We start from the raw sequence: 27562 nt of genomic DNA on the forward strand, positions 1-27562 counted from the left end.
TTTCCATTAAGTAAGTTTGGTCCATTTCTGTGAGTACCTCTCTAATATTAGGGGGAATGGGGTTTCGCCAACGCCGGACCACTACCCGCTTTGCTGCATTCAGTATATGTCTTATTACAGATTTTTTGTATTTTTTAAAGGACCAAGAGTTGGCGTGTAGGATGTAGAATTCCATAGTGAATGGAATGTCACCATCTATAACCAGTTTCACTAAGCTGTGCACCTTCTTCCAGAAGTCTTCAAGTTTGGCACATGACCACAGGATATGTGGTAAAGTACCTCTTTCAGTTCTACACCTCCAGCAATCTGGTCTAACAGAGGGGAAAATCTCATGGAGCCTGGAGGGTGTTAAATACCATCTTGTAAGAATTTTATAGTTAATTTCCTGCATGCCTGCTGATCTGGAGGTTTTATGGGCAAAGGAGCACATCCTGACCCTCTGAACAGGGCTGAAGCGTGCCCCGGTGTCCACCTCCCATTTTGTGATGAATGACATATCTGGAGTGGTTTGTTCAATCAATAGGGAGTAGATAGCGTTTTCTGCATAGGTTCCCCCTCTGTACATAGATTCTCAAAAACAGATGGTTTTCTGACCATTGTAGGAACAATTCTGTGACTTCGTAGGTAAGATCTAATTTGAAACAGAGTCCACCAGGTCAACTTCAGAGTAGGAAATTTAATTTGTAGGTCTCCCAGTGGTAACCAGTCGTTTTGGCCATAAAATCTCCCCAAAGTCAGTCCGTCTTGCTGGCTAAGGTGTCTGCTCCCCTGTTTAACTGCCAGTTGCAGCTGGGGGTTATGGGAAAGAGGGAGGAGAGGTGAAGGATGAGGAGACACCTCAGGCAGGTATCTAATTTTATTTAAGCAGCTCAATGTGTAGAGGCTTAGTGGAGAGATTAGTTGGGCGCTCGTGCTTGCTGTTATAATTTAAGTAGGCCTCAGTTACTTGGCCTGAGTTTTATGTAAAATGCTTGTCCGCAGTGTATGCCTTTAAAATAGATAGAGGTTTGGTGATGCAGGCAGAGGCATCTCAGGGTCTGCGTGTAGCAGAAGATACACGCAGATACTGAGAACATGCTCCTAAGAGAAGGCCATCGGTTTACTCTGACCTCCACTTACAGGACAGGAACAGTAAACATTGGCCATATTTACTAAACATCCACATGCCTGCATCTGGGTCAAGTGCCTCATCGATTATTAATCGAGTAGGCGGGTATGATGACACCACGAGTGGGTCCACCAATAGACTGATATAGGGGGTGGCGAAGATGATGTCATATTTAACTCTTTCCTAGTCGGTATTAAATCTGGAGCGAGCGATGGGGAACTCACTTCTGCTTCTTCCTTCCGCACTAGCTCGCAATACTGACTGGAACCCAATTATTTCTCTAAGCATGTTCTTCCTTTATGTAATCTGATATAATGTATGCTATGTACATAGGTAGTTTAGTGTAACGTAGGTAGGAAGAAGGTACCTGAGTGACTTCAGTAGGGAGTCTAATCATGAGCTTGTAACGCAACATGAAGATTGGCATGGCTAGGATATGATGACTGTATCTATCTGTCTTTCTGTGACTTGAATAAATAACGGAAACATTGGAGAAGCCTGAGAAAGTCTATTTCCTGTTTGCTGTGTGGAGAGTCAAGTGATCTCACAGTCTGTGAGACGATGGTGTCGAAGCAAGGTGATAAGAACAGTTTATAACAGTGGTGCCTAAAATCCTTCCCTGCCTAGCAAAACAGGCAGACGGGGCCGGGGCCGAAGGAAAATGGTTTCAAGATATTCCACAGCAAAACAAGCAGAATAGACGGACACGGACTGTAAAGCTTATCAAGCTGAGACTGATAAGCTGGTGTGAGTAGTGTGTGGGAGCCGAGCACACACGGGCACGGGCTGCAATTCGGGGGAACCAGCGGCGACACTCGTGGATGTTAAACTTTGACTGACAGTGCACATCAGTCACAGCCTAAACCGGATCACAGGTGACTCGAAGGCTCCGAGGCCGGCTGGCAGCTGCCGCTGGAGATTGATCCGCTGAGCTAGTGTGGGTACACAGAGCTGACGCTCAGTAGTTCCAGAGATCCACTCAGTGTCGTGGAAAGTTGCCAGAAGCTGGTCGAATTTGCAGGCTTACAAAGTCTTCTGCTCAGGCAAGTATGTTTTATGTTGTTGTGTTGCATTATCTTTATTGTATGAGAGGAGGATAATGTGTTAATGTGTATATTCTGTGTTAATTGCAGCATGGTGGCTGCGGGCTTCTCTTCTCTCTCGCGCGTGGTGGGAGGGGGGAGGCTGCTTTCAGAGTTTAGGTGCTGGGTTTTTTTTTTTCTCTTCGGATTCAAGCTTCCTGTGTTGTATATTTACGTAGTGGTTATCTCTGCATTTGTCTCAGGCATGTTTTTGCTGGAAAAAAGTCGATTGGGTTTTTTTTTTTTTTTCTCTTCTCTTCTCTCCCCGTCTCTACAGAGGCTGGGAAAAAGGGGGGGGGGTCCCCCGCAGCAGGAGATAAGCCAGCGGTGCTTCTGTTAGTACTGGATGGGAGGGAGAGGTGATAGAGAGGAGTGTAGTGAGAGGTGCAAGCTTATCTAGTTCCAGTCAGCGCCGCTAAAAGTTATATAGGTTTAATGTTGTAGTCATGTCAGACTGATAAATGTGCGTCTCAGAAGTACTAGCTGTTAATATGGTTTAGAGTTACGCTGCATGCGTGAATAGTTCTGTGTTATGCTGCAGATGATTTGTGAGGGGAGAAAGATTCCTACGTCTCTGGGGATCCGTATGTCTGATTGCAGTTCGGATTACAGCTGAGATGTGAAGGAATGCTGAGGCTGATTTTTGTGCACTGTGGATAGATGCTGTGTGTAACTATGCATAAAAAAATGTATGTTCTATTTGAGTTTGCTTTCTTTCCTAAGGTATAGGAACGAGAGGCTGTTATGGGAGCAGCCATCTTAGCTGGCAGTCCAGGACTCAAAATGGCGGCAGTGGAGAGAGCCCGCCCCCGAGAGTCATGGCCCCCACACGTCATGGCAGGGGGGGAGGAGGGGCTGGGAGATCCACGTCACGTCAGGCTGTGCTCGCGGCTCCGGGCAGAGCAGCTGAAAGGGAAGGGGGTAGAAATACAGAGACATTCTCCTGTGTGTCTCGGTTCTCAAAGTATTTCCCCAGAGATTTTCCCTGGGTCCATGGACAGGAATGCCAGAATAGGAAGTGTTTCCCAGCTAGGTGCAGGGACACACGTAGCAGTGCAGATCAGGAAAGGGTCTGTACTGGGTTCCTTATGGGATTATTCCTGTAAGTGGGGCACCTTAATGGGTGGTGCAGCATGAGTTCCCAATAGAGTATAGGGGGGGACAGTGCATCAGGGGGGTGCCGGAGTTGGAAAAAAGGGAGTTGACCAATTCGGGTTTCCGTCGCCGCTTCTGCAGAGCGGTAACGTTTTTTCCGGTTTTTGTCGTGGACAGGGCCAGAGCTTGACTGAGAGGTCTATGCTGGGCTGGGGCTGTTTTTTGTGCGTTTTTTTCCGTCCACTGATTGGTCAAATATGTTTTTTCCAGCTCCTATCAATTGTAGCACAAAGAACAAGGACTGACAGCAGTTCATGAGGCAATTATGCAGATGATAGAATTGCCGTTTACAGAGTGACAGTGTATCAGTACGGTGTTTGCCATGTGGCTACCTACCAAGTGGGCATTCAGGGATCTGCATACAGGCATGTGACGCTGGTATGCTTAGCCCTGCACCCTGTGTAGTTTAAGTGCAAAGTGCTCCTTCCTACAGGGAGGCAGCCAGTTTTTTTTTGGTAGTTTAGGTGGTGGCACGGCAAACATTGATCAGAGGGTACAACACACAGAACTTCTAGCAGAGCTGGTATCGCAATGAAGTTCTAGATAAGTAAATGCGATAATGAGTAAGAGCATTGCAGGCTCACCTGGAAAGCAGCAACAGGTGTGGCATCCGTAATCTGTGCATGCGACGGCCGCGCATGGACAGATAGGGGGGGATGTGGAGTGAGCTGCAATGTGGTGAGAGCTTCCAAAGGTGAAGCGAGCTTCCAAAGGTGAAGTCCGCGGGAGCATATTTTAAACAGGTAAGTACTGAGGATAGTACTGAGGTAAGGGGGTGAAGTTTAACTCCAATCTACCAATAAGAGTAAACAGAGTTCATGAGAACCATAAAGCAACGAGATCAATTATGATATATATTGATTGATTTAAAGTGTAAAGAGTACAAGCCGCAGGGCGAATCCCAAATCATTAATAAGAATTGATTTGTTTGTATTTCGATTTCAGGTGTTTGGCAATATGGATTTGAGACAGATGCCGTGCTGGCAGCAAAGCTGGAGATGTCAGTCGGATACGCGAAAGGTTCCAGATGCCAATCTAAGCTTGGAGAACAGCGAGATTCCTGAGATTGGAAAGAGACTAAAACACGAGATTCCTGAGAGTGGAAAGAGACTAAAACACGAGATTCCTGAAATGGGAAAGAGACTAAAAACCGAGGTTCCTGAGATCGGAAAACGTCTAAAAGAACTGTCTGAGCAAAGCATAGTGCAAATTGCTAATGTTTTTCTTTCCCAAGGTGGTGCTTTTATAATGAGGAGTACCGTGCTGATGGTGATCCTAGGTTGCCATTTCGTCCTAGGAGAATGAAGAGAGGACATTCTCATGTATAATAAGGGGTTAATGAGAATGCAAGGCCCAAGCATGTTAATGTTTGGTGACAAAGGTACTAATCCTTTCACACCTCCCTCCGCTTGGCACAGACGGACCATGCAGGGACGGAGGAAAAGAGCACTTGTGCCAGGAGAAAGCAAATTTCATGGCACAAGGTGGGTGAAAGGTCTGAAGGGTCAAGTGTGCGGGCAGTGGGAATTTAATGGCAGTGTAAATCTGCTATTGAATGCCACACTCCCAGAATCGATGCACCGATCCAAAGGTTTGTTAAAAGGTACATTGCAGTACAATGGGTACATGCAAAAGGTGGAGTGTGTGATTCAGGGGTACCTTGTCTTGGTTATGCAGAGTGAGATGGGTCCAGATTGGAGAGGAACGAGCAGGAGGTGTCAATTCTCTTACCAGAGAGACGCAGGGGACCACATCACACTCTGGAGCTACCAACAGAGAGTGCCTCTGAAACAACTATACACACGTAAAGGCTGGAAAGCCAAGGGTGGGTGGTTCTCGAAACAAGAAGTAAAAATCGAGATCAAGCCACATTTCCAGGTGACAAAGAGGGTGGGGAGAGCGGTCCCGGGGGAGGGAAAGCCCACACAGGGAACCCCATTCACACCACACGGGTCACAACCGGGGACGATATTACACAGTCCATATGCAGCAGCTTATCCTCATGATAGTTGGGTAAGTGAAGAGGTACTCTTAATCGAAAGATTGCAGAGAGTACAGTCTTCCCGACCTCAGGTACATATTGTGCCTCAGGATGTAAGGGGGGAAGAGGTCCAATCAGGACAGCTGGGGACATATTTTGTCAGCGAGAGATTGGACAAGGGGAGGTATATTAATTTTTCTGGAGAAGGATCTTTTGCATGGCAGCTTCGAGATGTTTGGGTGAACAAATGGAAACGGTGCAACATTCCTTTAGGCACCGCTACTTCCTTAGTTCCCACCTCAACCCGTGTCTTACACCAGGACCTGAGAGGTCAACCTTTTTTGGTGCTAGACGGGGAGGTGAAGCAAGTAGAGTTGTCCTCATGCGGGCAATTCTTGCAGAAGTATCTGCGTTGGCCGGGGCAAGCCAAATTTAGTGAAGAAGCCTGCAGGCTCAATAACGCAGAATGCGAGGCTACCATTCAAAAGATCCACCCTGAAGCCCAACCGATAGTTCCGGTGGCTGAAGGAAAGGTTTGGTTTTTTAACATAAGGTCTAATGATACATTCAAGGTATATTCTCATAATTGTTCCGATAAGGGGGATTTTCCAAGGGGAACATATTGTGTGAGTGGAGATCCCATATGGATCCTGTCATCCAGGCTGGATGACGTTGTTTCTCAAATTGTTAAGAGAACTCTAAAGGTCAAAGTTTCACGGGTAGTTCCCGTCCTGAAAGAGGACACGACATGGGACAAAGGGGAACAGGGTTTGATCCAAGACGACCACATTTTGTTACAAAGGTTAAACAAACAGTACACGAAGTTAGAGGTAAGATTTCACCATGATACAGGTGATCTTAACGAGGTAGAACACAAAAATGAGCAGGTGAGTTCCAGTCTGCCCTGGTGGACAAAGGTTCCGGTGATGTTCCAGGGACACTCGGACGGGGCATCTGCAGTTCCAAAGTTCTTTCTACACCCACTGGTCGTCTGGATGGGGATGACAACTTTAGGCATCATTATCCAGGTGAGGTTGCGGGTTAAAATTACGTAAAATAAATTAACCGGTCCAGGGATTGGTGCCTCATAAACAATCTCCTGAACCAATAGTTTAAATTAAGGGATATACAGGGTTACGGGTATAGGTTTAGTAGTACCTATGATGGGGCTGATTGTATAAAGGCGCTCTTTTAGAAGGCACCTGGCACTGCTCCGTTTTGTAACAAACAAACGAGTTTCACTTTTCTGTGGTCATGCAAGTTTGTGAGTGATACGCAAGTGACGCAAATGCTGAGCATGTGGTATTGAGGGATTTAGAAGTAGGGCCTCCCCAGAAAGCCTGGTTACAGGAAGACCAAGAGGTCTTGCTCTCTCTCTTCCAGGGGTAACCGCCTAGAGCAGAGAAGTTGTGTGAGCACAAACATCGAAAAGTGAAACATACAAGAAAGAAACCAGGTACTGGGAGGTTCAGACGCTGAGATCTGCGGGTCAAGCCGTTTTAGGGGGGATTGTTATAATTTAAGTAGGCCTCAGTTACTTGGCCTGAGTTTTATGTAAAAGGCTTGTCCGCAGTGTATGCCTTTAAAATAGATAGAGGTTTGGTGATGCAGGCAGAGGCATCTCAGGGTCTGCGTGTAGCAGAAGATACACGCAGATACTGAGAACATGCTCCTAAGAGAAGGCCATCGGTTTACTCTGACCTCCACTTACAGGACAGGAACAGTAAACATTGGCCATATTTACTAAACATCCACATGCCTGCATCTGGGTCAAGTGCCTCATCGATTATTAATCGAGTAGGCAGGTATGATGACACCACGAGTGGGTCCACCAATAGACTGATATAGGGGTGGCGAAGATGATGTCATATTTAACTCTTTCCTAGTCGGTATTAAATCTGGAGCGAGCGATGGGGAACTCACTTCTGCTTCTTCCTTCCGCACTAGCTCGCAATACTGACTGGAACCCAATTATTTCTCTAAGCATGTTCTTCCTTTATGTAATCTGATATAATGTATGCTATGTACATAGGTAGTTTAGTGTAACGTAGGTAGGAAGAAGGTACCTGAGTGACTTCAGTAGGGAGTCTAATCATGAGCTTGTAACGCAACATGAAGATTGGCATGGCTAGGATATGATGACTGTATCTATCTGTCTTTCTGTGACTTGAATAAATAACGGAAACATTGGAGAAGCCTGAGAAAGTCTATTTCCTGTTTGCTGTGTGGAGAGTCAAGTGATCTCACAGTCTGTGAGACGATGGTGTCGAAGCAAGGTGATAAGAACAGTTTATAACACTTGCCCCTAATGTCCACAATAAATTTAGAAGTGGGTAGGTCGACAGGCTCAACTCTAAATTGGTCCATTGTTTAGTATCCCTGTGTCTGGCCCAGTCAACCGCTCTAGTGAGTACTGCAGCGTAGTGGTAAAAGCTCACATTAGGCACGGCTAAACCCCCAGATTGTTTAGTGCTATAGAGTATTTCCTTCTTAATTCTGGGTGGTTTGCCCTTCCAGATGTACCTGTTGAAAAGTGTTTGGATGCGGGCCAAAAAATTGGATGGAACTGGTATCGGCAAGGTCTGGAACAGGTATAAAAGCCGCGGCATAGTGTTCATTTTGATTACAGCAATACTCCCGAGCCAAGACAGGTGTGGAAAGTTCCATTTTTCCAGGTCATCTGAAAAGGATTTCAGTATAGGTGGGAAATTTAACGTGAATGTGTCGCTCATAGAATGGGCTATATTAGTGCCCAGGTAACGTATATATTGTTTGTTCCATTTAAAAGGAAACTTCTGTTCCAGGCCTTGCCTCACCTGCTCAGGTATCCCTACATTGTAGGCTTCGCATTTATCTAGATTTATCTTAAATGCCGAGAGTTCACCAAATTTCTTAAATTCTTCGAGCAGACTTGGGAGGGATGTCTTAGGTTTTGTAAGGAAGAATAACAAATCGTCCGCATAGGCGGCTATTTTATTACAGCTGTCACTAACCTCAATCCCCGAGACATCACCGCGGTCTCTCACATGCTGTAAGAACGGTTCCAGTGCCAGTGCAAAAATCAATGGGGATAGGGGACATCCCTGGCGAGTGCCATTTCTTATAGGTAGTGATTTTGATAGATCTCCATTAATTTTAATTCGTGCAGTGGGGTTAGTATAAAGGGCCCCTATCGATCGTAGCATACGTGGGCCTAAATTTGTATTTTTAAGTATCGCCATGATCCAGTCCCAGCTCACCCGGTCAAACGCCTTTTCGGCATCGGTAGAAAGAAGCATACAAGGAATGTTATTAGACCGGGCGTGCTGTAACAGAATCTGCGCTCTTATGGTGTTGTCTCTAGCCTCTCTATGGGGAATGAATCCCACCTGATCCCAATGTATTAATAAATTCATCTGCTGTGCCAGTCTATTTGCTAGAGCTTTTGCAAAGATTTTAATATCTATATTTAGCAGGGATATTGGCCTATAGCTACCGCAATTGGACGGATCTTTGTTGGGTTTTGGTATCACCGCAATATGGGATTCAAGAGTCTGTGTTGAGAAACCGGAATTAGGTGTATCATCAGCTATATTATTAAACATCCTGCACAAATATGGGGTGAGGGTCTCTTTAAATTTTTTATAGTAGTCGATAGTGAAGCCGTCTGGGCCGGGGGCCTTACCTGATTTAATACTTGCGATCACCCCCTTGATTTCCGATTCATTGAAGGGGGCTTCAAGATCCTTAACTGTCTCTGCGTCTATTTGGGGAAGTTTAGCTGCTTTAAGGTAATTTTCGATTGCAGCTTGTCTTGCTTGCGGGTCGCTGGGGCCCCCCGTTAGGGATAGGTTATATAAATTTGTGTAGAAAGTTTGAAAGCTACTGGCAATGGAACCGCTCCTGACATGTCTAGAGCCTTTACTATCTATAATTAGGGGAATGTAAGTTCTCTGCTGCTGTTGCTTGAGGGCTCTTGCCAGCAATTTCCCCTGTTTGTTGCCCAACATATAGTAGGTGTTTTGGCACCGATAGGCTGCCTGCTTCGCATATTCTTGTAAGAATGTATTAAGTTTCCTTCTTTTTTCCTGCAGAGGTGTGAGGTTTACCTGTATAGGGTTGCGTTTGTGCCTCAGTTCTAACACATGAATCTCTTCTATTAAGGTCTGGATGGCCTGGTTTCTTTCCCTCTTAAGTCTCAATCCCAGCTGAATAAAAAAGCCTCTCAACACACACTTATGGGCATCCCAGAGAGACGTTGGGGATATGTCCTCCGTGTCATTTATAGTAAAATAGTCTTTTAACTCTTTCAGGATTTCTGTACGTGTGATTTCATCATGTAAAAGGGCCGTGTTAAGTCTCCATGTGAACGGGCATTCCTTCTTATATCTACAGGTTAGATTTACGCCTACAGGAGAGTGGTCTGAATATGACATTATTCCGATGTCCGCAGAGACATGTTCTGTCAGCAGATTGTGGGATATTAAAATATAATCAATTCTGCTGTAGGTCTGATGTACATTGGAATAATAAGTAAAATCTTTTGTATCAGGGTGGGTAGCCCTCCAAACGTCAATCAGTTGTCGTTCGTGTAGCATACGTTTAATTTTGTTAATTTTAGCGTATGAAAGGGAGGCTCTACCCTGGGAATTATCAAGTTTAGGGTTCAATGTTGTGTTGAGATCCCCCCCAGGATAATACTTCCTTCCGCAAAAGAATCCAGGGCATCCAGAAATCTAGACACGAAGGTGACTTGGTGTGTGTTAGGAGTGTAAATTGAGCCCAGTGTATATTTTATATCTTTTATAGTGCATTTTACCAGTACAAATCTTCCATTAACGTCAGCTTTCACATCCAGAACAGAAAAGGGTAAATTTCTGTTTACTAATATAGCAACGCCTTTTGTCTTTGTCTCAGGGGAGACTCCCAGGTATACATTTGGGTAGTTTTTATCTCTAAAGCTAGGGTGGTGTCCCTTTTTAAAATGCGTCTCCTGTACAAAGACAATTTGCGCTTTTTGCTTCCACATATCTTTCAAGAGAATTCTCCTTTTTTCTGGAGTATTGAGACCTCTGGCGTTGATGGAAATACACCTCACATCAGCCATGCGTGAGGCATGATACCTGTGCCAGCGGTGTGTGCCATAGGTGCGAGAACAATCAACCTGGAATGGGAACAAATAAACCGAAAAATACTCTTAACCTTCAACATGAAGGAAAAACTAATATCAGCTGATGCCCACCTATGGGATAAGACTACCAGAGTCTCCCTATGTGGGCTACGAGCAACCATTACAAACGCGAGGAGTGGGGCCCTCTCAGCCACCCACCTGCATAGTTGAAACGTTACTTATTATATTACCGAGTTTTATAACCTTGTCAGGACACTTTCAGACTCCCCTACGACTTTGATTAGCAGCCCCATTTGTTGTTAGGACTAGGTGATCTCCCCCTTTCGGATCCCCCGTTGGCCAAGTCTGGAGCCCACCCCCCCCCCCACAGCCATGCATGTAAGAGTTGATGGCACTAACAATTAAGGATGCCCGATTCTCTGTAACGTGCTTTCTAGGGGCAGAGCACCTAGTGTTTGCAAAATAAAAGTGTAGACACGATGCCCACCGTGCCGATATGACAGACTTACTAGGCGTCCCCTAGGCCACAGGCCTGGGTAGCAGCTTTTCAGCCCAGTCCCCTGACACAGAGTCCCCCGGTTCCATCACTACATATCTAAATACAGTCATAGATTTCCCCCTTCGGGGCGTACAATAGTTGTCATGAGATTTTGATAACCCATTGTCATAGCCGCTTCAGGCCAAAGATATCTGATCAGGCCACTGAGAGCAGGCGTCTTAGAGCCCATCCGCATCTAAGTATGTACCATGAATGGTGTACATGCATAATCAATGTAGTGGCGTGTTCCCAGCAAGTTTAAAGAATGACCATAATAGCACGATCAGACGTGCGGCGTCTTCTGAATGAAGTGGGTTAAAGTTATCCTGTATGGGAGACGTCACACCAACCACATTCATATAGGTCCGTCCCGTATCAAGTTCCTCTGGGTGGGCTACTTCGGCCCTGTGCGACCGTTCGGGAGGCTCAGTGGGGCTAGTAGCACCTTACAGTAAAAGTTAGACGGCATGGGCTCCTGTAAGCACTCTGCTCGGTGTGAGGGGTCCAAAAGGAGCCAATATGGCTTAAATGTAAGCTCCATAGGAGGGGGAGGACCATGTCTATCTACGCAGTGATAATAAATTTAATTGGGCTACAGTACCTTATCTAGCGTCGTAGGAGGCCTGAGTGAGAATAAGGCCTACGGAGAAGCATTGTCGCCATTTTGTGGGATCTGTCTCTTGCGTCTATTTCTTTGCGGCAGCCCGGAGGTCATTTGGTCGGGTTTCCATTCCGGCACGGCCACTGGCTGCATTTGCAGGGCTTCAAAGAGCTCAGGTAGCTCTGCAGGGTTCCGCAGAATATGGGTCTTGTCCTCTTCCAGGATAATCAGGTGGAAGGGAAAACCCCAGCGATATTTCCAACCTTTTTCGAACACTGCCTTCAGCAGCGGTTGTAGTGCTCTTCTCTGAGCTAGGGTTCCCGGAGCTAAGTCCTGATATAGCTGTATTTTTTGGCCGTCATATTCAATACAGTCCATCTGTCTTGCTGCCTGCATGATGGCGTCTTTCAGGCTATAATGGTGTAGCTTGCAGATAATGTCACGTGGCGGGTCTCTCTCTGCTGGTTTAGGCCGTAGTGCTCTATGCGCACGGTCGAATTTGATAGAGTCTTCCGTATGGTGGTTAAGGACCTTATTGAAGATCGCTATCAGTGCGGGTTCTATTTGTGTCGTTCCATATGACTCCGGAAGACCCCTCACCCGTATGTTGCAGCGGCAACTGCGATTCTGAAGATCTTCCAGGCCGGCGCGCAGCATGGAGTTAGTGGCGGCCTGCTTTTCTTTTTCCTCTTTTAGTTGTTTGAGATCCGCCTTCAGGTCATCCATGTCGCTTTCCAGCCGGGCTATTCGGTTATCGTGCAGATCAACTTCATCTTGGACCACCTGCAACTCGGCCCGGGAAGCCGATGTAATGCGCTCTGCCAGATCGGTGAGATCATCTTTAGTAGGTAAAGTGTGGAGGAAATCCCGTATCTCATTAAGAGATTTCATGGTAGCTGACTCTGTGTCTGCAGCCTTTGCTGTCTTGCCGGAGGACGGAGACCCGTCGGCCATTTTGACTGGTGTCTGCTAGTGTTGGGCGAACATCTAGATGTTCGGGTTCGGGCCGAACAGGCCGAACATGGCCGCGATGTTCGGGTGTTCGACCCGAACTCCGAACATAATGGAAGTCAATGGGGACCCGAACTTTTGTGGTTTGTAAAGCCTCCTTACATGCTACATACCCCAAATTTACAGGGTATGTGCACCTTGGGAGTGGGTACAAGAGGAAAAAAAAATTTAGCAAAAAGAGCTTATAGTTTTTGAGAAAATCGATTTTAAAGTTTCAAAGGGAAAACTGTCTTTTAAATGCGGGAAATGTCTGTTTTCTTTGCACAGGTAACATGCTTTTTGTCGGCATGCAGTCATAAATGTAATACATATAAGAGGTTCCAGGAAAAGGGACCGGTAATGCTAACCCAGCAGCAGCACACGTGATGGAACAGGAGGAGGGTGGCGCAGGAGGAGAAGGCCACGCTTTGAGACACAACAACCCAGGCCTTGCATGAGGACAAGAAGCGTGCGGATAGCATGCTTTGTACCACCATGCAGTCATAAATGTAATAAAGATAAGTGGTTCAATAAACAGGGACCACGCGGCAACGCTAACCCAGCAGCAGCACACGTGATGGAACAGGAGGAGGCGCAGGAGGAGAAGGCCACGCTTTGTGAGACACAACAACCCAGGCCTTGCATGAGGACAAAAAGCGTGCGGATAGCATGCTTTGTACCGCCATGTAGTCATAAATGTAATAAAGATAAGAGGTTCAATAAACAGGGACCACGCGGCAACGCTAACCCAGCAGCAGCAGCAGCAGCAGCACACGTGATGGAACAGGAGGAGGCGCAGGAGGAGAAGGCCACGCTTTGTGAGACACAACAACCCAGGCCTTGCATGAGGACAAAAAGCGTGCGGATAGCATGCTTTGTACCGCCATGTAGTCATAAATGTAATAAAGATAAGAGGTTCAATAAACAGGGACCACGCGGCAACGGTAACCCAGCAGCAGCAGCAGCAGCAGCAGCACACGTGATGGAACAGGAGGAGGCGCAGGAGGAGAAGGCCACGCTTTGTGAGACACAACAACCCAGGCCTTGCATGAGGACAAAAAGCGTGCGGATAGCATGCTTTGTACCGCCATGTAGTCATAAATGTAATAAAGATAAGAGGTTCCATAAACAGGGACCACGCGGCAACGGTAACCCAGCAGCAGCAGCAGCAGCAGCAGCACACGTGATGGAACAGGAGGAGGCGCAGGAGGAGAAGGCCACGCTTTGTGAGACACAACAACCCAGGCCTTGCATGAGGACAAAAAGCGTGCGGATAGCATGCTTTGTACCGCCATGTAGTCATAAATGTAATAAAGATAAGAGGTTCCATAAACAGGGACCGGCAACGGTAACCCAGCAGCAGCAGCAGCAGCAGCAGCAGCAGCACACGTGATGGAACAGGAGGAGGCGCAGGAGGAGAAGGCCACGCTTTGTGAGACACAACAACCCAGGCCTTGCATGAGGACAAAAAGCGTGCGGATATAGCAGCAATGCTTTTTGCCGCCATGCAGTCATAAATGTAATACAGATGAGAGGTTCAATAAACAGGGACCGGAAACGCTAAACCATCCCAGATGTTCATCGGTCATGTTACTTGGTTGGGGTCCAGGAGTGTTGCGTAGTCGTTTCCAATCCAGGATTGATTCATTTTAATTTGAGTCAGACGGTCTGCATTTTCTGTGGAGAGGCGGATACGCCGATCTGTGATGATGCCTCCGGCAGCACTGAAACAGCGTTCCGACATAACGCTGGCTGCCGGGCAAGCCAGCACCTCTATTGCGTACATTGCCAGTTCGTGCCAGGTGTCTAGCTTCATGCCCGGTTTCAGGTCCAGCGGTGCCAGCCACAAATCCGTCTGTTCCTTTATTCCCCTCCAAATTTCCTCCCCTGTGTGCTGCTTATCCCCAAGGCAGATCAGCTTCAGCAACGCTTGCTGACGCATGCCAACAGCTGTGCTGCACTGCTTCCACGATCCTACTGCTGCTGGTGCTGGGTTAGCATTTCCGGATGAGGTACAGCTTTGAGATGCGTTGGAGGAGAAGGAGTCAGAGAGGTAGGTGCTGCTGTTGTTATCCAGCTGTTTGCGGCGTGGGCAACACCCGCGCCGTAGCAGGTGAGGAATCGCTGCCAGGCTCCACAAGGTTCACCCAGTGCGCGGTAAGGGAGATGTATCGACCCTGGCCGAACGCACTCGTCCAGGTGTCAGTGGTGAGGTGAACCTTGCAGGCAACGGCATTCTTCAAGCTTCGGGTTATTTAGCTGACCACGTGCTCATGCAACTCAGGCACTGCAGAGCGCGCAAAGTGGTAGCGGCTGGGAACAACGTAACGTGGGATGGCCACTGACATCATGCCCTTGAAGCTGTTTGTCTCCACCACTCGATATGGCAGCATTTCGCAGGCCAGAAGCTTGGCTATGCTGGCTGGCTGTTACTGCCACGGCCCGGGGGTCATTTGCTGGCAATTTCCTCTTGTGCTCAAACATCTCAGAGACAGACAACTCAACCGTAGCGCTGCACACCGAAGGGCTGTTGGTTGTTGTGTTTGATGAACACTGGGAGACCTCAAGAGCACTAGTCCGGAAAGTGACAGTGTCAGCATCGTCTGATGTTTGTGAATGTTGTGAACCACGCAATGGCTGGGCTACTGCTGCTGCTGAGGCGGGTCTGGTGGTGAGTCTGGTGAACCCAAGGGAGGCAGTGTTGCTGGTGGTACCCTGTCCTGCCGCGTTTGCCCACAGAGTGGGATGTTTGGATAGAATGTGGCGGCTCATGCTGGTGGTGGAGAGGTTGTTAATACTTTTCCCCCTGCTCAGGCGGGTCTTGCACACCTTGCAAATCGCCATGGTAACATCCTCAGTGCAGTCTTCAAAGAAAGCCCAGACTTTAACTGGCTGAGGACTCGGACCTCGTGCGTGATGTGCTGGTGCTGCTTAACCCACTGCTGGACGCTTGAGAGGTCATCCAAGTAATTATCTGGTCCTGTTCTTTTGGATCTGTGAGGGTTGTTGTCCTGGACAACATGGGCAGTATTGAGTGGGTTTTCTTGGGTGCTCCCCTGTGGCCTGTACGTGAACCGTCAGGGGAAACACCTCTTCCCTTGCCCCTCCCTCTTTCACCGGATTTCTTCCTCATTTCACTTATCCTTAAAGTACACGCTGACTGGCAGCAGTACAGTGGCAGTACAGAAATGCTATACAGTGGTGGGTGAGCGGTGTACCACTATTGTCAGCAGTGACACAGAGCACAATGCTATACAGTGGCGGGTGAGCGGTGTACTACTGTTCCCAGCAGACACAGAGTGGAAGTAAACACAATGCTATATAGTGTGGCTGAGCCGTGTACACAGAGTGGCATTAAACACAATGCTATATAGTCTGCTATATAGTCACCCCGAACAGGGTGATGTTCTGCAGAACCCGAACAGTGGCAAACACTGTTCGCCCAACACTACTGGGAGGGAACGCAGATTTTAGTACCTAAACACACGATACAACATGTTTTCCGGGGTCGGACTCTGAGGCACATACAGATGGTCCCGATCATCATCCTCATCATACAACTCTTCTCCTGAGTCTGACCCACCCACCACCTCTGCCACCCCAACATCCCCAGACACAGACCCCTCATCGTCCTCAACATTAACTTGGGATGCTGGCCTGAGCCAGACCTCCTCCTCCACATCAGGCCCCATCATCTCCTCAATGGCAGCCCTCATTAATCGCTCTGGCGACGGACTGATGGACACAACGTTCTCCTCCGGGGAGGGCTGCTGCTGACCACTGGCTGCTGGGGTGGATGTTATAGCTTGCGTGGGGCGTTGGCTGTTGCTGTTGTTGGGAGTGCTGCTCACAGCGGAGGTCTCTGGGGAACTCATGTTGAGCTCATATAGTGGTTGACGGTGAGTGGAGTATTACTGATCCCAGCAATATACACACTGACTGGCAGAGTACGCAATGCTATATAGTGTGGCTGAGCGGTGTACACAGAGTGGCAGTAAACACAATGCTATATAGTCTGGCTGAGCGAGCGGTGTACTACTGTTCCCAGCAGAATCAGAGTGGCAGTAAACAATGGTATATAGTCTGGCTGAGCGGTGTACACAGAGTGTCAGTAAACAATGGTATATAGTCTGGCTGAGCGAGCGGTGTACTACTGTTCCCAGCAGAATCAGAGTGGCAGTAAACAATGGTATATAGTCTGGCTGAGCGGTGTACACAGAGTGTCAGTAAACAATGGTATATAGTCTGGCTGAGCGGTGTACACACAATGCTATATAGTCTGCTATATAGTGTCAGTAAACAATGGTATATAGTCTGGCTGAGCGAGCGGTGTACTACTGTTCCCAGCAGAATCAGAGTGGCAGTAAACAATGGTATATAGTCTGGCTGAGCGGTGTACACAGAGTGTCAGTAAACAATGGTATATAGTCTGGCTGAGCGAGCGGTGTACTACTGTTCCCAGCAGAATCAGAGTGGCAGTAAACAATGGTATATAGTCTGGCTGAGCGGTGTACACAGAGTGTCAGTAAACAATGGTATATAGTCTGGCTGAGCGAGCGGTGTACTACTGTTCCCAGCAGAATCAGAGTGGCAGTAAACAATGGTATATAGTCTGGCTGAGCGGTGTACACAGAGTGTCAGTAAACAATGGTATATAGTCTGGCTGAGCGGTGTACACACAATGCTATATAGTCTGCTATATAGTGTCAGTAAACAATGGTATATAGTCTGGCTGAGCGAGCGGTGTACTACTGTTCCCAGCAGAATCAGAGTGGCAGTAAACAATGGTATATAGTCTGGCTGAGCGGTGTACACAGAGTGTCAGTAAACAATGGTATATAGTCTGGCTGAGCGAGCGGTGTACTACTGTTCCCAGCAGAATCAGAGTGGCAGTAAACAATGGTATATAGTCTGGCTGAGCGGTGTACACAGAGTGTCAGTAAACAATGGTATATAGTCTGGCTGAGCGAGCGGTGTACTACTGTTCCCAGCAGAATCAGAGTGGCAGTAAACAATGGTATATAGTCTGGCTGAGCGGTGTACACAGAGTGTCAGTAAACAATGGTATATAGTCTGGCTGAGCGGTGTACACACAATGCTATATAGTCTGCTATATAGTGTCAGTAAACAATGGTATATAGTCTGGCTGAGCGAGCGGTGTACTACTGTTCCCAGCAGAATCAGAGTGGCAGTAAACAATGGTATATAGTCTGGCTGAGCGGTGTACACAGAGTTTCAGTAAACAATGGTATATAGTCTGGCTGAGCGGTGTACACAGAGTGTCAGTAAACAATGGTATATAGTCTGGCTGAGCGGTGTACACAGAGTGGCAGTAAACACAATGCTATATAGTCTGGCTGAGCGAGCGGTGTACTACTGTTCCCAGCAGAATCAGAGTGGCAGTAAACAATGGTATATAGTCTGGCTGAGCGGTGTACACAGAGTGTCAGTAAACAATGGTATATAGTCTGGCTGAGCGGTGTACACAGAGTGTCAGTAAACAATGGTATATAGTCTGGCTGAGCGGTGTACACAGAGTGGCAGTAAACACAATGCTATATACTCTGGCTGAGCGAGCGGTGTACTACTGTTCCCAGCAGACACAGAACAGTGAACAGAATGCTATATAGTGTGGCTGAGCGAGCGGTGTACCACTATTCCCAGCAGACACAGAACAGTGAACAGAATGCTATATAGTGTGGCTGAGCGGGCGGTGTACCACTATTCCCAGCAGACACAGAACAGTGAACAGAATGCTATATAGTGTGGATGAGCGAGCGGTGTACCACTATTCCCAGCAGACACAGAACAGTAAACAGAATGCTATATAGTGTGGCTGAGCGAGCGGTGTACCACTATTCCCAGCAGACACAGAACAGTGAACAGAATGCTATATAGTGTGGCTGAGCGAGCGGTGTACCACTATTCCCAGCAGACACAGAACAGTGCACAGAATGCTATATAGTGTGGCTGAGCGAGCGGTGTACCACTATTCCCAGCAGACACAGAACAGTAAACAGAATGCTATATAGTGTGGCTGAGCGAGCGGTGTACCACTATTCCCAGCAGACACAGAACAGTAAACAGAATGCTATATAGTGTGGCTGAGCGAGCGGTGTACCACTATTCCAAGCAGACACAGAACAGTGAACAGAATGCTATATAGTGTGGCTGAGCGAGCGGTGTACCACTATTCCCAGCAGACACAGAGTGGCAGTAAACAGAATGCTATATAGTGTGGCTGAGCGAGGTACACAGAGTGGCAGTAAACAGAATGCTATATAGTGTGGCTGAGCAAGCGGTGTACTACTATTCCCAGCAGACACAGAGTGGCAGTAAACAGAATGCTATATAGTGTGGCTGAGCGAGGTACACAGAGTGGCAGTAAACAGAATGCTATATAGTGTGGCTGAGCAAGCGGTGTACTACTGTTCCCAGCAGTGACACAATGACAGGGGGGACCCTGGCTAGCGTGGCTGGAGCGCGAACTACCCTGCCTGCCTACCCAAAGCTAAACCCACAGACAAATGGCGGAGATATGACGTGGTTCGGGTATTTATTTACCCGAACCACGTGACCGTTCGGCCAATCAGAGCGCGTTCGGGTCCGAACCACGTGACCCGTTCGGCCAATCACAGCGCTAGCCGAACGTTCGGGGAACGTTCGGCCATGCGCTCTTAGTTCGGCCATATGGCCGAACGGTTTGGCCGAGCACCGTCAGGTGTTCGGCCGAACTCGAACATCACCCGAACAGGGTGATGTTCTGCAGAACCCGAACAGTGGCGAACACTGTTCGCCCAACACTAGTGTCTGCGTCGCTTCGTTCCTCTTAAGATATTTTGTGACTTGCTGCTGTACTTCGTTCCTGAAGGGAGTAGATTTTGATCTTGTTTTGCCCTTTGATCTACCTGACATGTTGTGGGAGCTTTCGGGTTGAATAACTCGGTTTCTTGAGCCAAAGTTAGGCGGGTGGATGAGGAGCTCCGGAAAAACATGTCCTCACAGAAGCATGGCTAGCTCCGCCCCCATCCATGTATTGCATATTTAAACATTTCTGAAGAACATTTTTCTTTAACTTCATGTGAACAGCGCAGTGGCGTAGAGGTTAGTGCTCTCGCCTTGCAGCGCTGGGTCTGAAAGGAGTTTGTATGTGCTCTCTGTGTCTGTGTGGGTTTCCTCCGGACACTCTGGTTTCCAACTCTTCAGATAGTACTGGAATGGCTAGGTTGGGGATCCTCTTCAAGGATAAAGGCTGTATGAGCAAATCCAGCAGTCACTTTTGTTCAGGCGCTGGGCATACTGTTGATGCATCAAGTTAAATTTATTTTGAAGAAGTCTTCCTTGTAAGTTGCAAAGTTCAGCTTCTGTAGTCATCAAATGTATCAGGTACAGCAAACCCCATTGTATGGGTATTTTTGCGGATAATTGATATTGTCCTCAGCACCTTTGAGAAAAAATAAAAAGGAAGATGAGAGAAGGGGCAAAACACAAAAAAGTAATATGCAACATTCTGGTGAATTTTCAGCATAAAAAAAAAAAACTAAACTAACTACTACTTTCCCACTTGTGGTTCAAAAGGAAAATATTATTGATGCTATATGGTGCTGGGTGCATTCTTATTAGTTCGCTCTAGTGTTCAAACTTATAACAGCAGTTTTCTTCTCTTCTTGCTTATGTCTTTTCTTAAGTTCATCTTAGTTTGTCTTGTAAAAATCAAAGTAGTATTGTCCATTTTCTGTAAATGTTGAGATATGTCTTCTCTTTGAAAAGTGTTCATTTTCTTCTTCTGAAAATAAAAAACTTTCACGTTTAAGCTGTGTATTAAATCCATTGATAGCATATCATACACGTCTTCATTGGTTGCTTCATGTGTGTCATGGCTTTTATCATAGCTTGACATCAGTAAGTCCTTGTTCCATGTACAAAAACATTTTCTCTTGTTATCTGTTCATCACTTTAGTAAACTGTTGTCCTCAGCGTCACACTTCTTGAATAGAGTATTCATCTTGAAACTGTTCTCCTTGAACTTCGTCAATCGATTACCTAAGGCATGGATTTCTCTTCCAGTCTCTTGGTGTACATAACTTCTTTTCTCCTTCATGTATTTAAAAGTCTTCATCAATCCAGGCTTCATTCTTCACATTAGGCTTTTAATCATCTTGTACATGTAATGTAGTTTAGTGCAGTCTTCTGTAGTACCCGCTTGATTGCTGTGTGTCATTATTGTGAACAGTTATCTCCTTGTTTCTCCTGTAGTATGGCTTTTTTCCTGTAACTTCTCATAAGTCTTTATTGCATCTGCTTCTGTATCTGTAGCATGGTAGTATATCGCTGCATAGGTAGACAAATCTATATCTTCCACATCTTCTTCATATACGGAATCAAAAATAGAATATCTATGTATATTTATCAGTCTTTTTCAAAAAACTTTACATTGGCTGTCTTCTTCTATAACTGGGTGATCTTGACATCTTAGTCTTGATATCTTGATATGATGTAACAGTCTCTATTGTAGTTTCAAATGTCCATCAAAGTCTTCTTTCACTCATCTTCTGGTATTTTCTATGTCAAAAATCTTGTCCTCTTCTAGTTCATCTGATTTATCTGTAAAACCTAAATAACTCCATCCTCATCTTCTAATGCTCTCTCTTCACCCACCTGATAATCTAATTTATCTTTTAACCTGGTGTCTTCTTCTGTCTGGTCTTCTTTTCTTGTATTCCTTCAGGCCCACTTTTCTCTTAGTGCTGTCTCGATCTTCTCTCAGCTGGTGCGTCAACCAGTGGTCGGAGTTGTTAAAGAAGTAAAAGTACTTTTTAGCCCTCACACTTCTCTGGTTACTCCAGTTCCAATTGTTTCTTCTTCAGCTGTTTTCAGATCAGAGCTGCTTATAACATAGCCTCATCAAATGGCTTGTCTTCATGTTGATATCTTTGCATAGTCTTCTAGCATGTAGCTTTCATCGCTTTATCTTAGTGGGTTTCTTCTGGGTGCCTGCAAGGAATGCTTGTTTGGAGTCTTCTTTGGTTCAGACAAAAGAGATTATCTTGTGAGACTTCCAAGCTTCAATAGCAACATTTTCAATTCTTCTTTAGTGAAACCTTCTTAGTATAATGTAGTCACAAAAATAGAGTCTCTTGATGCTTCTTAATAGGATCTAGCCTCAAAAATGAGTAGAGATTTCCCCCCTTGAGGCTAGGACTATAAAAATGAAAAACCTTGTTTAACGGTCACTTCTGTATGTTCATCCGTTACATCTCAACATGGCAGCTGCTATATATGAGTCTTCATCACTCTTTTAGCTTCTCATGATAAAAAAAACAAAAACAAAAAAAACTTGAATCTTCACTAGTGCATTCTTCTTCTATTTCCTTCTTGGCATAATTGTTGATTAACTTCTGTATAAAAAGACTGTAGTAGCCTTTTTTTTTTCTTTCTTTCTTATCTTCAACAAAGAAAACTGAGATCAGCAGTCATATAAAAAAAATCTTTCATTTGTAGTCTCGAGAGAAAAAAAAATCAAGTGTCATATCTCTTTAAGTCTATCTCTGAATGCATGTTGTGTTGCTGTCAGTTTAAGGATTGTCTTGTCTTCTCCTGTGTCGGCATCTGGTAGTGCTAACCACACACTAAAGATTCTTGTTCTCGTAAAAAAATTGCAAAAATAAAAATGTCCTCTTACATCTCATTTATGTCTGTAGTAACTTGTCTTGTGTCTGCAGTCTTCTATATTTAAAGAGCCATACATCTTTAAAACAGGATTTTTCTCTTTTTTTTTCAAAAAAGTTATTTATAGGAGCTTTTGCTTTCATCACAAAGTCTGTTCAATTCTCCAGTATAAAAAAAAATGTTAATTCTCTTGATAGCAGAATCTCTTCATATATATAAAAAATGTTCTTTGTTTGACAAAAACTGCTCTCTCATTTTTCTTTTTTCACTGAGCTTGTCTCAAAAAGTTTTCTGCACTTCTAAGGTAGCCATTTTCATAATGTATAGCTATATACTCTACTTCAGTATGCTGCTCCAATATAATCTGCTTCATTTTGTCAGAAAAGTACTTGCAGCGCTATTCCTTTTCTTAGGTTCAATAGGTCAAAGTATTTATTTTCTCTTCTAAGTCTTTTCATAGACTATAAACTGAGTGTGTTCATTAGTAATTCTCTTCTATGAGATTTTAAAGCATAAGAATATCTTCCTTCTTTGCTTTAGATTTTTGGATGCTTCATATGCATATCCAACTCTATATTTGAGTATATAAGTACTTTTTTATTCTCTTATCGCGATAGAAAACTATGGTCCATGCTTTCACCATAGAAAGTATTTTTCAAGATCACAATCAAGATAACCATCAACCGTTGGGCGCCAACTGTCAAAAACCTGAGCGGTTTTTGCCTTTTTCATGATTGCTAACTCAGTAAAGGACCAGCCCTTAAAGCGTTGCTATCATATAAATCCGGCATAGTGGGGTCTGAACCCTCTATAACAGTAATTATAGATTGACGGTATACCTTGAAATGAATCAGAGCACTCAGTATATGATTTTATATAAAAAATTGTATTTGCTTATCATACAGCATATATACAAAATATGAACAGTTCCAAGTAGTGTTTCCTTATAACAGTATTCCATCTCATCAAGGCTTTATAGCCAAGCAATTATCAATCTTCTAAGTACATTCAAAAAGTAATATAACAGTTGTGTTATGTAGAATAAGATCAAAAGTAGTCTCATCTGTATCAATAGCTATGTATCTAGTAGCTGTGTAAAACTTGTAGTAATCTTCTTAAAGAAATAGCATAAAAAAATAGCTTCTAAAAAAACTTCTTGCTAACATCTTAACAAAACTTAATGCTGAAAAATTAATACAGTAAATCACCAGAATATTAAGCATATTACCCCTTCTCTGTCATCTCTTCAGCATCTAGAACCACGTGTGGGAAGGTAGCTTCTGCCTCATGTGTCTTCTCAGGAGATTGTTGGGCTTGTGCAAACTATGAGCTTTCAGGCCCTACTTTTATAGGGGTTAGAGGCAATATGGCTGCCTAATCTGGACTTTCCCTGCATCCCAGGTTCTGATTGGCTAAAGCTTTCGTGCGTCAATGCTTTATCATGTTTTGATTACCTAAGTCACAATATTATTGTTTATAAATTCTTAATTACCTTATCTTGTGGGAATTAACGTCATTTGGAGTGCTTGACTTTTTGTTTAGGTCATTTCTGATGCACGTAATTAAAAATGGATGTCAACAGCCATCTTGTCTGTTGGCTGACCCAGACATGGAGACTAAACAATGTCATTCATGACGCATTTCTGATAAAGTGTTCACTGCTAATTATGTTGGAATGTCTTGGTACTTCCCCAGACATGAGATTGGTCAGGTTGACTCTGTAACCAGACCTGTGAGAGCCTTCAGCAATTTAAGGCTTATTAAAACATACAGGGCTTCTAATATACTTATTTAAATATAAAGCTTATTATATAATTCTTCTTAAAACAATTAATCATATAAGATATAATTGCATATTAAATCTTAATAACATAAAATCATGTTGTATATATTTGTCTTTCTTATAAAATAAATATTATATGTCTAACCGGCAGATGTCGCTATCTCGTCATAAATAACAATCTATTAATAATAATAAAAAACTATGAACCCACCAGCTAATTGGGAAAACACCTTGTTTTTGTTTTATATCTTCCATATTTTGACTTCTCTAGCTGGGAAATGTGTATCTTTTCTTGCTGGCCTTGGCCTTCAAGCAAAGGAACATGTAAACAATTGTCTAGCTTACAAGTTAAACTAACCTTATGAAAGTTGCACTGTCTCTAACTGTCACTGACAGAATCTATTACTTTGAATTGCATTTAATGCTGGATTCTATCATATAGGGTTTAACAATAATTATTTATTTCTTTAGAAGGACTGTATTGATTATTAATGTTTATATATACATACACATATGACAGTTTTTCCTGCATAAATAAAACTGCTAGAATGCTGACATCCCCCCTTGCAGGAAAATGATGGCAGATGATTAGCGATCTCCGTTGTTGTTATATTTCTCCAGGGGAAAAAAATAAATTCTATAATCAAAATTAAAAGTAATGCAATCTTTCATTCATGCAAAACCTTGCTCATTAAGTAGCGTTATCAGCTGTGTTGCCTGCCTGGCAATAGACTCAATAGTGAGATTAATATCTTCTCCAATAAACATATTTTGCTGGTCTAAATATGGCTGTAGTCTTTGTATATGACATATGTATGGATTCACCCTTAAATCTGCAGTTTCTATCACTGTGGTAGCTTGTGTAGATATGTAGGAACATTCTAGGCATATTTTTCACCCATTTTAAGACATATGGTAAAACTTAAAGTTCAAAATGTATAAACAGGAATTATACCATTCATGTGGCCCCTAGGTTCTTTTGAACACAATACATTCAACATTTTATTGTTAGCTTACAACAGGTTAATTAGTTAGTTGGTTAGTATTATGTATTAATACAGTTAATTACACCTTTCTTATACCACAAGGTTTCTTACACAAATGGTATGTAGCAGAACAAAGTATATGTAGTTTGCCAACAGAATCCCATAAAATAATGTCATCTTTCTATTTAAATATAGATATCATATAAAAAATGTAAGCATTGAAAAGTTCTTTAGCAATTCAAATTGCAAGCTAGCTAGTTGCCGTAGCTGTTTTCAAATATATTCTCAATAAAACATATATATTGACATCTCATTGTTGAAGTTGCTTCTCTACTTCATACTTCCAATATTTAGGAGTAATTCTCTCTCTTGAATTAATTAGGATCTTTACTGTTGAATTAAAAGTCTCTTGAAACTTATGTTGTAGACTGTCAGCATTCTTGTATGTAAATCTTGGCATGTTTATTTTCTCAAAAAATCAAATGTGATAGATTATCTTGTAGATTAAGTTTGATATAAGGTTGTTTTCTTGTTAAGCACAGTCTCTTCTCACGGCAATATTTAATGTAGTTACATGCTTGATCCTGGATAAGTCATGTGTAGATCTTCTCTCTGATTGAAGTAGTTCTCCGCAGCAATCATTCATTAGTATTGGAATCAGTAGTAATTCAGAATTTTCTTTTCTGGAAACTTCTTTTACAGGTATCATATGTTTCATATAGCTTTCAGTCAAGTGTCTGTAATTCTTGTATGCAGTAAGGATCCCCCCTTGTGCCGCTTTACAGCAATCTAGTATCAGTCCAGTGTTTTACTAGCAGTGAAGTCTGCCACTTTAACGCATTATTGACAGTTCAGGTTGTTTAGAACAGTGTTTCTCAACATTTTATTGGTATGTACCCCTTTTAAGACCCTGTACTCACCAAGTACCCCCTGGAACCATCAGAAGTACCCCCTGGGGTACGCGTCCCACACGTTGAGAACCTAGGGTTTAGAACATTTCATCTGTAATATTATCAAATAGTCCCGCATTTAACTCTATATTTTCTGAGTTGACTATGGCTAGTCATCTTGCATCTTTAAATCTAGTGTATAAGACAGTCTTTGCATATCATGGCACTTGAAGGCGTTTCACTCTCTTAATTTCTTCAGTACTTTTCTTGTATATATACGGATTAGATATTTAATTGCTATTTGAACTGTTCTTGCTCTTCAAGTCATGTAGCGGGTGTTCCTCTTGTTATGGTGCATCTACCTTTTCCACCATCAGGCAATAACTTGTATGCTAGAACCAGTCATAGGGCAATTTCATTTGTCCCAGGATGCTTTCTTGAAACTTGAAAAGGAAGAGTAACAACGGTCATCTCCAAGTTGTATTATTAAACGGAACGTTGTATTATTTTCATTATCAGTCGGGTTGCAATTTAGTACAGTTTCATTCACTATGCAGAGCTGTGTGCAGATTTACGATTGTCCCTTCCTGAACATATCTTTTCATCATTTAGGATATTTTCATCTCTCTTGTAATGCAAACAAATGTTAAACTGTCCTTTATTCTGGTGAATTGGATTTTCTCTTTTAATTATCCATGTATTGCATATTTAAACATTTCTGAAGAATATTTTTCTTTAACTTCATGTGAACAGCGCAGTGGCGTAGAGGTTAGTGCTCTCGCCTTGCAGCGCTGGGTCTGAAAGGAGTTTGTATGTGCTCTCTGTGTCTGTGTGGGTTTCCTCCGGACACTCTGGATTCCTACTCTTCAGATAGTACTGGAATGGCTAGGTTGGGCATCCTCTTCAAGGATAAAGGCTGTATGAGCAAATCCAGCAGTCACTTTTGTTCAGGCGCTGGGCATACTGTTGATGCATCAAGTTAAATTTATTTTGAAGAAGTCTTTCTTGTAAGTTGCAAAGTTCAGCTTCTGTAGTCATCAAATGTATCAGGTACAGCAAACCCCATTGTATGGGTATTTTTGCGGATAATTGATATTGTCCTCAGCACCTTTGAGAAAAAATAAAAAGGAAGATGAGAGAAGGGGCAAAACACAAAAAAGTAATATGCAACATTCTGGTGAATTTTCAGCATAAAAAAAAAAACTAAACTAACTACTACCTTCCCACTTGTGGTTCAAAAGGAAAATATTATTGATGCTATATGGTGCTGGGTGCATTCTTATTAGTTCGCTCTAGTGTTCAAACTTATAACAGCAGTTTTCTTCTCTTCTTGCTTATGTCTTTTCTTAAGTTCATCTTAGTTTGTCTTGTAAAAATCAAAGTAGTATTGTCCATTTTCTGTAAATGTTGAGATATGTCTTCTCTTTGAAAAGTGTTCATTTTCTTCTTCTGAAAATAAAAAACGTTCACGTTTAAGCTGTGTATTAAATCCATTGATAGCATATCATACACGTCTTCATTGGTTGCTTCATGTGTGTCATGGCTTTTATCATAGCTTGACATCAGTAAGTCCTTGTTCCATGTACAAAAACATTTTCTCTTGTTATCTGTTCATCACTTTAGTAAACTGTTGTCCTCAGCGTCACACTTCTTGAATAGATTATTCATC

This window comes from Hyperolius riggenbachi, chromosome 6 (assembly GCF_040937935.1).
Source record: "Hyperolius riggenbachi isolate aHypRig1 chromosome 6, aHypRig1.pri, whole genome shotgun sequence".
NCBI lineage: Eukaryota > Metazoa > Chordata > Amphibia > Anura > Hyperoliidae > Hyperolius > Hyperolius riggenbachi.